This window comes from Cygnus olor, chromosome 12 (assembly GCF_009769625.2).
Source record: "Cygnus olor isolate bCygOlo1 chromosome 12, bCygOlo1.pri.v2, whole genome shotgun sequence".
Classification (NCBI taxonomy): domain Eukaryota; kingdom Metazoa; phylum Chordata; class Aves; order Anseriformes; family Anatidae; genus Cygnus; species Cygnus olor.
The window spans coordinates 352353-365696 of NC_049180.1; the positions used below are offsets into that span (position 1 = coordinate 352353).

General features: G+C 50.1%; 1 long non-coding RNA gene across 19 annotated transcripts in view; it reads right to left on the minus strand.

Annotated features, from left to right (window-relative positions):
- LOC121076989 overlaps positions 1–3231 on the minus strand; it is a 110962-nt gene extending 107731 nt beyond the window's left edge. For 16 of the 19 annotated variants that reach the window (XR_005823838.1, XR_005823846.1, XR_005823850.1 and 13 more), the window contains exon 1: positions 2985–3231. This is a non-coding gene — a long non-coding RNA (uncharacterized LOC121076989). Of the gene's footprint in view, positions 1–2882 lie in introns of all 19 variants that reach the window. The other 3 variants (XR_005823841.1, XR_005823842.1, XR_005823851.1) reach the window with 2 other exon arrangements.
- Between the last annotated feature and the right edge of the window lie 10113 nt (positions 3232–13344).

Genomic DNA, 13344 nt, shown 5'->3' on the forward strand with positions numbered 1-13344 from the left:
TTACAAAGCCTAAACAACACTCACATCCCACCCAGCTGCTGACAATCCCATGTCAGGAATGACACATACCAATTGCATCCAGAACATGCATTTCTTTGGTTTGATCATAAACATATAGAAAGAAAGAAAAAAGCCTCAGAAGACTTGCCTAGTATCTCTCCATATCAGTTCCACCATGCTCTTTCAGCTGAACCATCCATCTTTATATATAACATTTAATACATCACAAACCAGCTCAACAACTGAAGACTTGAAACAATGACAGAAGGAGCATATGAAATTCACAAGAACACGTAAGGACTATGATAAAACTGAGGAATTGCATCCATGGCTCCAGATTCCCAAGCTATGACTTTAACACTCCTATTTGAACCAGATCTATCACGAATTCCCAGAACAGAGGTCAGACCCACGGAGGGGATTCCTCAGGTTCCCACCCCGCAGTGGTTGTCAGTAGCAGATACAGCTGAACCACGCTGACTGACTAGCTGTAGTTTTAGCCATCTTCAAACTAGGTACAGCATTACTTCAGTAGTTGTGATTAAACACTAGCTCCAATACTTTCTGTAGCAGAAGTCTCCCTTTAGTGCTATTAAGAAGATCTTGTATTACCACAACAGAACCATCTAGACATCTCCGAACCAAGTTCCTCTGAACAAAGCCAGCCTGCCTGTGAGCTGGGATCCAGCTCCAATGAAGACATTTGTGGTTTTCCTATCTACCACCTGCCTCCCTCCAACATCAATATACAGCTTCAAAGTCCAAAGGGACACTCAAACAAAGCTGGAGGGACAGACAGGAATCAATGGCAAAACAAAACCAAATAGCTTTCAAATGATTTTTGACTCTTTAAAAGTGGAGAGTTCTTATTTTTAGACTGCATACAAGTAGCTCAAGGTGCTTTTTCTTTCGTCCCCATGACAGTAGTTAAGTGAATACACCTGCCTTGCCTTTCTCCCTTCCGATGGTAAACAGAAGGTCTTGCATTTAAGTTACAACACAGAATACTTCAGAGCAGCCCTGTGCCAAAATGGCACATTTCTGAGGGATGCAAAGGTATTCAATAAAAAGCTTTTAAAGGCATATTTTTAAACTTGCAGCAGGAAAGCTTTTCTGTGTCAAGACAGTAATTCTTTTAACAGCATTGATCAAAATGTCATTCTTTTATGAGTGTACAATACCTTTTAATGGCATACAACAAGCCATTAGGGTTATACACCTCCGTACAGCAGACAGCTTACTGGAAAAATGGGAACACTGGCCAAGATACAGTCACTAGTCTTTATGTTTCTAATAAGGTAGTTTCTTTCATTTATCCCAGCTCTATTTTACCCTAATACCCACACATAAAATGATCCAAAAATTAAGCCGAACTTCTTATCACTTCCGCTAAACAGTTATTTCTGCTGTAACTCACATATTTTCCCTTAAGAAATACCTGTTCAAAACACAGGGAATATTCTGGCTTTCTAGAACTGGATTCTATCAACAAGGTCATATCCACTTTCTTTTCCTCACCAGTGATCCTACTTATCCCCACATCAGCACTGACTGAGGAATCAAAGGTGGTTGAATTCCACATAATAGTTTTGATTTTCAGAAAGAGGAAAAAGAAACCGCACGCCCTTTCCTTACACTCTGAGTCTTGGGACAGACTCTGTCTACAAATCATCCAATTCTTTTCAAGTGCACCAACACTTCAGAAAGGGTAAGAGCACGGGTGATTGCATTTGCTCTGCTTGAATGGAAGGCAAGCATGGACTCTCTAGATGCATTCAGCAGCACTTTATAGGCTTATTTTAGTTACAAATATCAACAGGAAAGGGAATGATTTCTGTCAACCCACCTTCAATGGTTTTTACATTAAGAGTAGAAGAATATTTACAGGATTTAATTGGTAATGTTAATTGAGCAGTGCCAGCACAAAAAGTACTTCATTTCACTCTCTGAAATACAAGTGGATAACATCAAGACTTCTCAGCTACTTTTGGAAGCATATCTGAGGGACTGGTATAAGCAAATGAAAAGCAATTTCAAATTTAAACAAGGAAAATTGATGAGAAATAGTAAACAAGAAGTGTAAGGCTATATAGAGCAAAAGTTAGAGTGAATTTAATTACAATTAAGAAAAATTTAAGGGGCTACTTATCCCTCTCTAACCTATTCAGTTCAGAAACAGAGAAGAGGCTGTTGTGCCTGTGCCTTCCAGTTCTGAGACAGCTGCTGAAGTCTTCACTGTCACAGCAGTCACACGTACAACTCAAAACAAAGCTAAGTTTTCACACAATCTTTAAACAAACTCAAAACAATTTATGCTACATAAGATGCCATTATCTCAGACAATACCACAAAGCCAACTGTGTTTATATCTGCCCCGCATTCATTATTAATGCGGGTCAAACACAAAGAGGTCTCCCCAGAGAATTACCAGGTCACCCACAAAGAGCACGACTTTGCTGGATGGCTCAGCCAATGATTCAGACAAAAATCGTCAGATCGAGACACGCGACCTGCACATGCCCACCCCGAACCTAACCACGCTGCGTTCGAATAACAGGCTCATCACGTTCTGGCGAATGCCATTTCACGAGCCAAGTTACAAAACCTCCAGCAAAACCTGAAGGCAGCGAGTGCCACGGGACCACGAGGCCGGGACACGGCGGGGAGCGGGGCAGCGAGGGAGCCTCGGCCCCCGCGGGGGCTCCCACCAGCGCCGTGACCGCGCTGGTCCGGTGCCTGGGGATTCCTCGGGCGGTTTGCAGCAACGCAGCTCATAGAAGTAAAACAAAGACCAGACGGGTTTCTGGAAAGCAAACCAGCGGGAACACGGCGCTCTCCGGAGCTCTGCACGAGCTGCACTGTTAACACGGGTCGTTTCTCACCGTCACACACCAGGGTTTAGCGCTGCTCTGTCACAGCTGTAGCTAAGGGAGCAGACGCGTGCTCACGCAGACACGTCTCCGTGAAACAAACGAACAACTCACGAGGTCACCGGCTGTGCGCCAACTCACGCTGCGGGGAGTCAGCTCCTCGCTGACCGACCCCAGGCTCTGCCTAACAGCCCGGCGGCGGGGCAGGACGAGGGACGGGGCCCGTGCAGGCACCACAGCGCCAGCCCCTCACACGGCTCGGCTGCCCCCGCCCGCCGCGGAGAGCCCCGGGCACCGTCGGTCCCAGCCCCGCGGCCGCCGCCACTCGAACGGGCGCGCCAAGCGCGCCTCGCGGTCCGCCCCCTATTGACGGCGGCGCTGCCCAATCACAGGGAGGGAGGCGCGAAACCCCTCCCCGAAGCGCCGGACAGCCAATCAACACCCGCCAAGGGCGGGGAGGGTGCCGGCTGCGACCACCTCCCCTCCTTCCCGCGCGCAAGGCCCCTCGAGCCCGAAGGCTTCCAGAGGCGTTGATGAACGTGAGTGTTGTCCAACCGGAGCTCAGCATCGGGCCCGTGCGTGTGGGCGATTGGACAGCAGAGGAAAGGGGCGGGGCTGCAACGAAGCTCAATGGAAGCGCGTGGAGCGTCCGTTGCCATGGGGACGGCCGGGCCGGGCCCCGCGCCCCGACCTGGAGGGGGGCTCCGACGGTGCCCGCGGCCGATCGGAGCCGGGCCGTGCCGTGCCGTGCCGAGCCGAGCCGAGCCGTGCCGTGCCATGCCGTGCCGAGCCGAGCCGAGCCGAGCCGAGCCGAGCCGTGCCGTGCCGTGCCGAGCCGAGCCGAGCCGTGCCGAGCCGTGCCGAGCCGAGCCGAGCCGTGCCGAGCCGTGCCGGGCCGGGCCGTGCCGAGCCGAGCCGAGCCGTGCCGGGCCGGGCCGTGCCGAGCCGGGCCGGCGCTGGAGCCGCGGTGCGGAGGCCCCGCAGGCCTGTGCGCTGGCTGTCCCGGGCCCGCCGCATCGCCTTGCGAGCGTTGCTGCCACGGGGTGTGAAACAGGTGCGGGCTGGGAAGGCAGTGCCTGATTTACGGCTGCTACAAGCTTTTGAAGGAGTTACTGCTGCCTCTGAGGCAGACACAGATGTAATTCTAGATAGGGGAAGGCATCCAGCTCCAGGAGATGCTGAAGCTGGCTGGATCGCCCGCCTGGAAGAGCAGCGTGCTCCAGAAACGTGAAGATGGCACTAACACAGGCGAAGAACAAGCCAAGCTCTGGAGCTGGGAAGCCTGCATGATTCAGACAGCTGTTTATGAGACCACAGAGAAAACCCAGTTACCTTAGGCAAAAAAAATAAAAAAAAATAAAAAAAGTAATTTACAGACAAATGCTAAATCATAGGAAGCAAATGAGCTGCAAGGCTGTCCCGACACTCTTGGTAGAGAAGCAGGGAATGAATCAAGCTTACAGGAATCCAAAGGGCATAAATAATGACAACACAGTTCCTTCCAGCCATAATCCTTGTTAGAAGGATGACATTTTGCTTGGCTGGGGGAGTACTTGCAATGATGGAACTGGGAAACTAAGTGAGAAAAAAAGCATCGGTCTGTGATCTTAATCAAGAAAAAAAGTAACGGAAATTCACTTCCGTTTCCTTCATTGGAACTGATGTATGACAGCAAAACGAGAGAATGCCTGGAACTTTGTCTTCTGTTTGAAGAGAAATGAAGAAAAACAAACATTTTTGTAATAAAAATGTAATATCCTTTTTTTGGACTTTCTAATCAAAACAGCTTTATAAACTATGTGAACATGCATACTAACCCTACACTAATCGCACTAGCCTCAGGCATACAAGATGCTTATGAAATAACAGGGCAATTCCTACTACACAAAAAACTTCTTATTTATTTATTTATTACTTTGTCTAGCTCATCAGAAGAAAGCACTGAGCTCAATGGACCATCACCACCATTGCATGATTAAAAAAAAAAAAAAGCCATAAAAAGGAGCTCAACTATAAAATGTTCTTGTACCCAAGTATATGAATCAAATACAAGATTGTATGCCTAGGATAACATTGTACTGGGAATGGAAGTCCAGTTCCTGATTCTTTTTCCAGACTAGGATATCATTTTAATGTGTGAAATCCAGTGAGATACAAAGAAAAGAGTACTGTGGGAATTAGAACACCACTATGGCCGCTGTTGGGCACTGGTCATTACAATAAAATTTCATAATAATTTCCACTGCACTGCAGTTCTTTTCGTATCACTCATAACTTTCCAACTACTTTCTAACCAAAACTTTCCTATCTTGAAAAATATCTTCAGAAAGTTTTTCTTTTGATATTCCTTCAGCTGAAATATACAGGGGTCAAAAACTTGAAATTAGGCACAGCAGTGATCCTCACTGGAAAGTAAAACATTCCTTTACATAGTTTGGCTTTGATTCGCAATTCATGAGTGTATGAATTTCAGACTGTTTTTAATAAGCTGATTACGACAGTCAGGGACATCTGCTGCTATTTGTGGCTGATGTAGCTAATGCCTCAGTCAGGAAAAATCCTTTTCTTTCTCCTTCAAGGACACATTAATTTGACCAAGTCTGCAGAAATGCACCATCAGTGTGTCCTGTTCTGGTCACCTAGTGCCTGATGTCAAACCTGCAGTGTCCAAGCATGGGTGTAAGGAAGCCCACCGGAGACCAACTCCCAGTTTATTTTATTGTGACTAATAGACTTAGACCCATCACAGTTTGGAATCAAGCCAGGCCTGAAGTTGGAATTGCTTCCTAGTAAGTGATTTGCTCCAGTCAATGAATCGAGAGAAGACTTCCATTCTTGTCCTTATAGACCTACAGTCTTGACAATGTTAATAAAATAGACCCTTACCAAGGAGAAGTGGCAGGAGGCCAGGACAATGCATCAAAACTATCTTTCCTGGAGAGCGAGGTCCAACAGGTTGCCAACAGGCGTTGCACCTCTACCTGCCTGCCAGCCGCGCCTCTGGCAGTCCTGCAGCAACTGCAGCAAGCTGCCAGATGAACTTGTGAGCTGGTGACACAGTGCCACGTGCCAGCAATAATCAGATGATGCACAATGCTGGCTATTCGCCACGAAGTGCATGACTCCACTGCCACAGTGTGCCCTCACTGAGGCGTAACAAGCTGGTGGAGCTCATTTGTGGCATGTGCTCACAGCTGCGACAGCTTCACACATATGGATCGCAACGACGTGGGCCCATAGCTGGAAACACACAGCACTGCAAGGCGTGCAAGGCTGGTCTCGCGTAGTGGCCAGAAGAGCAGTGAGTCCGCAGGCGGGTAGTGCAAGGGAGCACTCCACACATGTATGTACAATAGGCAGGTTTGGCAGAGCTTAGGCCAGGTCAGGAGGGGGCATGCTTTGAGCACTTCTTCCCCCATCCCATCTATCTACCCTTAGTGCTCCAGGATGTTTCCAGACATCCCTCAAACTCCATTAGAAAATACTTCATTACAAAAATAGCTGAGCTCTACAGCTGAACACTCAAGACAACAAATGCTATGAAGTCAAGACTGTACGTGCAGCCCTTAACTGTGCTCCTTGCATCATTACAAGAGGAGCAATCCCTCAGCTCACACACAATAGTTTGTAGTCTTTTTAATCTTTTCTATAACTTTGTTCATAAGACACCTTATAGCACTGTCTGCCATGCAATGTAGCCCAGACAAAGGGTCCATTAAAGCAATTTATATGAGAAATATGCAGTAAATCACAGTTAGACAACATGCAACTCGTGAAGTAAAAGAACAGAATAATAGTGAGGATAAGCTAATACAGTCAGGATTTTAGAATTACACTACCATATTAACCACTGTAATGCTAGTAAAAATAGCACTTATGTTTCAGAGGTACCACTCTCTGAAAAATAAAGAAGAAAAAAATGAAAAAGAAAATGTAAAACAACTCCCCAAATGTAATAAAGTTAAATGCTTTGTTTCTGACAGCATACTGCTATTTTATATCAATGCATGGAGACATTTTTTCCTCCAGGTTTGACTGTTGCTTTCATTTTGGTGGCATGTAGGGTCCCTGTCATGGGTCTGGCTTCCATTGCATTCCATGAGGTGCCAGCAAGCAAAGAGAGGTTGCTGCTGAGGGCTGTGAGCCCTCATGCTGTGAGCTGAGCATGAGCTGAGCTGTGTTTGGGGTGAGATTGAAAGTTGTAATTTCAAACATTGAAATGCTCTTATAAGTTTCTTTCTGCTTTCTGGGGAGCAGTGGAATAAAGAAGAAAGTTTGCTGTGATTCCTATGAGGTGTGAGACAGTAACTAATTACTAGAGAAGATGAGATGCAGCCCTGTGATTCCCTGGAATATCTGCTAAACCTCAGGACAGTTTGTATATGTTTGAGACCCTCCTCTACAAAGAAAAGATAAACAGAATGAAAGACAGCAAGCAAGCAAGCAGCAGCTCTGAGTAGTAACTGGTCTCAGAGTTAATCCAGAACCTGGTAAATAAAGCTGCAGACAGTTAATAAATTAGATGAATAAAGCCTAGAAATAATATTTTACAGTAGGATTAGTTCGTCTAGAGGGTACCTGGTGAACTCATAGGAAGTGTGGGGAGAGACATAAAGAAGACACTAAATTACCTTCAGCTCTTTAAATTATTTCTGCAGATCCTATTACAGGCGAGAAAGGAGAAATGGCTGCAGAACAAATCATATGAATTCCTGTATCCAGCAGTCTGACAGTCCCTTAAAAAACAGAGTGAGAGAGCAAGCAAACGCAAGTGTGTGGCAGAAGCAATAAAAGATGCATTTGTGCCCCATTCATCACCATGTCATCTTCAGATGCATGCAGATATTGCTTAACAGAGCGGGGGACAGGTAAGGATTACCACAGCCCCATGGGCTCTGCTGGGGAGCCCCCCTTGGCCCTGTCGCTGCTGAGCTCATTGGAGGCAGGACGAGGCCAGGAGGGCCAGCACAGTGCAAATGGCACCAGCCAAGGCATGCTTTTGCATGCTGCCTCTGATTTTGGGGGGGGGGGGGGGGGGGGGGGCACAAAAAATTGAAAGCCCTGAGCTACAGCATCCCCTTATCATCTCATCTGCTTGAGCAGCCATTGCAGAGACCAGTAAGGTAAGAACTCTCTTGCAGCAGGTGCTGTATGCAGGCAAACACAGGGAATCAAGAGGAGGACTAAAGTGTTTCATATAAAGTCCTCAGGACTAATTGCTTCAGCAAATGTAACAGAGCTTGGAGACCTTCCTCCTGCTTCTCATCATCGTGCTTTGGCTGGCAGGGCCTGGCACCCCTCCACATACCTGACCCTGCTATGGAGCAGCAGGCAGGGCCTTCTGTAGTGTGGGAGGACACAGCACGCGATTATAACTGCGTGCTATGGCCCCAAGTGCAGGGAGGGTGCTTGGAAACTGAACGTATTCTCGGGAGTCAGTAGCTGTTGCCTGGGCTTAGCCACAGGAATGAGCGCTCCTTGACCAGCAGCCGGCCTGATCTGACAGCCCCAAGCACTGAGACTGGGCTAGAGATACAGCCACTGGGTTAGTCCCAAAGTGTAAAAGAGGGCAGTGCACGTGCCTAAGCTGTTAGCTAATACACGACTACTCTGACACAGAAGCATGCAATGAGTGCATTTTAATCCCAAAATACCAGATGTAAAGACTCAGCCTCCATAGACTCAAACTTGCCTGCAGGACACCACTGGTCTCTGGAAAGCTGTGGAGGGGGCAAGGAGGTGCAAAGCCACTGCGATAACGTCCAGAAGAAGGACTTACTCTTCTGCACCAGTTCTTCAAGTCCTTGCGTTTCCAGCAAAGGTCTGTGCATATTTCCAGACTGTGCTGCTAGTACCTCATGGTATTTTAGTGCCTCATGGTATTTTTTTTTTCTGAGTGATTTACTGCACCTGGGAATTATATTATTTCTCAATGTCATGTCCTGCTTCATGGGACATTGATGGTCTGCCTTGTTCCTTCAGTGATCTCTCAGGTCTTCAGCAGTTTAACTGTATGTCCAGTGCAATAGACAAAGTGATCCACCTTCACCTGCATCTCTTACAATCCCACACTCCCACAATTGCCTTTGGAAAATAATTACAGCACGGAAGCTGATCCTGTTAGATTAAGACAAATTAAGAATCTAATATATAGGTTTGCTGTCAGGTTCTCAGGGTCAGGGGTCGATACAGTATATTGCAATGAGGCTATAGGTTACTCCTGCCCCAATATTTTATCATAATAAACCAAATGGGGATGAAACACCCAGCAGTAGCCCATAAATCTATTAGCTGTGAACTGTCAATGTCCCATATACCAGGGTAATTTGTTAATTCAGAGCTGGGTCTCTTTTTTCACTAGACCTTGTAAACTCCTTTCTGAAACATCAATAAACCATCTGCTTTGACTTGTTAATCAAACGACTTTATTCAGTCCAAAGCAATTTTTTCCTAATAAAAACAGAGTATTTATCTCCATGGCTATAAAAGAGGATTGTTTTCAACTGTTCACTTATAGTTAAGAAGCACATTTAGTTTGGATTGATTTCCAATGCTTCGGTCATATCTTGTCACTTCCCATTTCTTACACACAGCATCTCAGTTTAGCTCCTTAGCAGGGAAAGCACAACCTGACCCAGTGCTGGGAGTGGCACTGGAGGAACATCGGCCAGCAGCAAAAAAGGTCATGGAAATCAAACTTTAAAAAGCTAACCACATGCAGCAGTCCATAGCAATGCCATCTGCAGTGCTCCCAGTCCCCTCGGGCTTTCAAATTGCCCCCAGCTTTCTCCCAGTCTCTAAGCAGACTTCCCTGCAGCTGCACCCTCTGGTCCCTTTGCGCAGGGATGTTCCTATCTCCTCCCCAGCCAGCCCAGGATTTTACTCAGGAAAACCTCCCCAAGCCTCCCATGCCCTCTTGGTGCAAGTACTGCCAATGTTCTCGCAGCAAAAACGAGGCAAGAGCCCCGCCAGCCACATCTCTGCAGCAGCTGGTGGGGAGAGGTGCTGCAGGAGGGCAGGACGCCGAGGTCTGTGGTGCGCATGAAGAGCTGCGCCCTCGCAGCAGCTCCAGGAGGCCACGGGCAGCACTCACATCTGAATTCACGCCTTCATTCCCCTCTCTCAAAAGCATGGGGGTGGGGATGGAAATAGGGGAAATCCATTAGGATGCTGTTACCGAAGCATGCAATTCCCTGGTGAAGCTCAGAGGGGGAGACGATGGGCAGAGGACGTGGGAACAAGGAGAGGATGCATTAGAGAAGGAAAGCACGTGTTTGGTCTGGCCAGTTGTTTTCTTTCCTGCAGCAGTGTGCCACATCTGCAGCAGGAGCTGATGAATTTGAGCAGCCCTCCAGCACCCTGCAGCACAGTCAGAGTGCTCACACAGCCAGATGAGGGCCACAGCTGGCCCAGCCCCGAGCCTCCCCTGCAGCAGGATGGTGCTGGTTCCTGAGCCCTCCTGGGCACCAACACAACGTGGACCAGCCCTACTGTGTCCACAGGGCTCAGGGAACCCTTTGCAGCAACCCTTCAGGTCCACCATGGTGAATGGAAGGCATTTCACATGGCTGTGGCCATAACACACAGGCTGAAGCCTGGACCCCTCCTTGGGCATCCCTGTGCTCATGCTTCAGGGCTGAGACAGGCACGGAAGGGCAGCATCCTGCCCCGTCCTTGCACCGGTGCCTGGCTGGCACAGAGGGACATGGACAGGCCCTGGGAGTGCCGAGGACATAAGAGTTTCTTGTCAATGCACATCACTCAGGCACAGCTCGAAGGATTGTTGCTGATCCTCCAGACCACCGATGTGTGTCAGGCTGGGACACAGAGACCCGTGTCTGCAGCAGCAGGTCCCTCTTCTCTCTGTTGTGCTCAGCACAACCGAGCCATCTCCCTCTTCCTTCTCTCCCCTCTGCCGCCTGCTCACACCTCAGCCGCCCTGGCAAGCAGAACCTCCCTCGCGTGGATGGCGCCTGCGCCAGGGGAGGAGCCCCAGGAGGAAGGCTGGGGGGCTGCAGGGACTGCCAGCCCCATGCTGCCCGCTGTGGCACCAGCACGGCTGGAGGGGACCTGCACTCAGGGAGGGCTTTTCCTGAGGGTCGCTATGCACAGAGGCTGCACGCAGCTCAGGGAGGAAAACACCGAGATTTGCTTTGGGCAGAAAATAGTGCAAGCTGGCAGCTGATTTTCTGAGCATAGTTTCTGGTGCTTTCTCTCCAGCAAGTCCGGCAGGAATGGCCTCATGGTGCTTCTCTGCCGCTCTCGCCAAGGAGCCCACCGGCTCCCTGCAGCTTTCCTCTCCTGGCAGCTCCAAGGAAGTGGTGGGAAGCCCTCTTCCTGATCCTAACCAGAGCCCTCCCTGTCAAGTGCCTTCCGCTGCAGACTGAGAAGTCGCAGATCTTCCGCCCGACGCCTCCCTCGTGAGTGCCTTGTACTGAGCGCGGGAGGCGTTTTCTGTGAGCGCGAGGTCAGAGCGGCGGCCCTGGCTGGGTGCACAGCCTGCCACTGCCACTGGGGCAGCCTCGTCCCCTCGCCCGGCCGGGCCTGCACGTGCTGTCCTGGGGCACGGGCTGTCCCTCTGCGCCCCACGCCACAGGGCCGTGCCGGAACCACTGTGGAACCACTACAGCTGCCTTGCCTGGCCCTCACCCAGGGCCACACAGTGCAGGTGCCCAGGCACCGCCCATCAATGTGCCACCCAAGGCATGAGGGGTGTCCTTGCGGCGTGGCGCCAGGGCCGCCGCACTGCTGGGGGCTCCCACACTGCCACAGCTGTCCCGCAACCCGGAGCACTGTGTGGCCCCGGGGATGCCAGCACCAGCACCCATGGCCCCAGCAGCGGGAGGGATGCAGACTTTACAGAAGGCTGCAAGAGGAGAGGGAAGGCAGGCCATGGCAATGGCTGGCTCACCCAGGGCAGGGGCGCCTGCGGGCACTGGACCCCCCCGCAGCACGCTGGGTCATGGCTGCGGCTCCGCACCAGCCGCATGCTCTCCCCGGGTTGTGCAAATCAGGAGCCCCCCCGCTCCAATCGGAGCACCCCGTGGGGGGGAAGGGGCAGAGAAACAAAGTCATTTATATAATGTGTCTCCCTGCTGAGCCCCCTAATGGCTGGCGCTTTTGTTCTGCAGTGGCTGCCTGTCTGTGATGGGCAGGAAGCCGCAGTCTCCCTTTGTTCCACGGCCTTATTCAGCAATTTAGATCCATCATAAAAATCAAATATGCATGTTGCAATCGCCTTGCGTACAACAGCTTCAATTTTCGCCTTCTTTAATTTGAACTCCATGGGAGAAAGAGGCAGAGCCAGGGAGCAAGGGGCAGCAGGAGATGCGGTCTGTGTTTTTGTTCAGCGGACTGTCCAAATAAGGAGTAATGAAAATACAGAATTTTTATCTTTTCCTCTTTACTTACAAAACTAGGTAGAAGTTTTTAATAAAGCTCCCTAGTAGAAGGATGGCCTGTTTTGGGAGCAGCCTGCATGTCCCCCCATCCTGGGCATGATCAGCTCAGCGGGGCTGGCAGGCAAGGGCTGTGACTGTGGCTGGTGACAAAGCTGCCAGGACACACGTGCCCGAGTCAATGTGCCATGTCTCTCTGCTCGCAGGGACATTTTTCTCTTTCCAGAATAACAAGATGTTCCTCCGTTGCTGAAAGCAAACTTATATCCTTAAAAAAAAATTGCTGGCACCTCCGAGTACTGCTTTGCTGGGTGCTGGTGATTTTGCTTCCATGACACTGGGAGGGGTGGCTGTGTATCAAGGCCCTCGCCTGGCCCCATCCCAGAGGAGTGCGTACCCACGCTGGTGGCAGGCTCTGGCACAGGGCTAGGACAAACCTCCCCAGGGCCCAGCAGCAGCTGGAGAGGACAGTCTGCTTTGCCTGGACGCAGGCTGGAGGGAACCCCACTGCCACGGCTGACTGGGTATGGTGACGTCTGGCAGTGTTGCAGTGTTGGGGTTGGCACTGGCAGCTCAGGGGGCTGGGAGGTGTGCACTGTGTGCATGACTGTGTGGGCTTGTGCACGTGTGTGCCTGGCCAGGCCGGCAGCAGTTTGGTAGTGAATCCCTTCCCCCATGCTGAGAAAAGGCCCTTTTTTGCTGTGACAATTCAATATAATTGAAAGTTTGCTTAGGAAAGAGAGTCTTTTTAACTGAACATGCTCACAGCTGAATCGATATGAATTATACGGCACAGAAGATGCCTAGGGTATTAAAACATTAATTAAGTAACATCATGCTACCATCTAACCAACAGCACAATACCATTTATAGGTACCGGTATCTTTTCTCTGGGGCGCAGTGTGAAGTCTCTCTTCCACCACCGCAGAGGCCACGGGAGAGCTGGAGCTCCGCCGGCAGCAGCTCCTCTGCAGCTTGGGCTCCCTCGGGGGGGCTGCATCTGCCTGCGGCCAGCGGAGACGGGGGCACAGCGGGGTGCCCCCAGCTCAGGCTTTGCCTGTAGTTTCTGTGCTGCG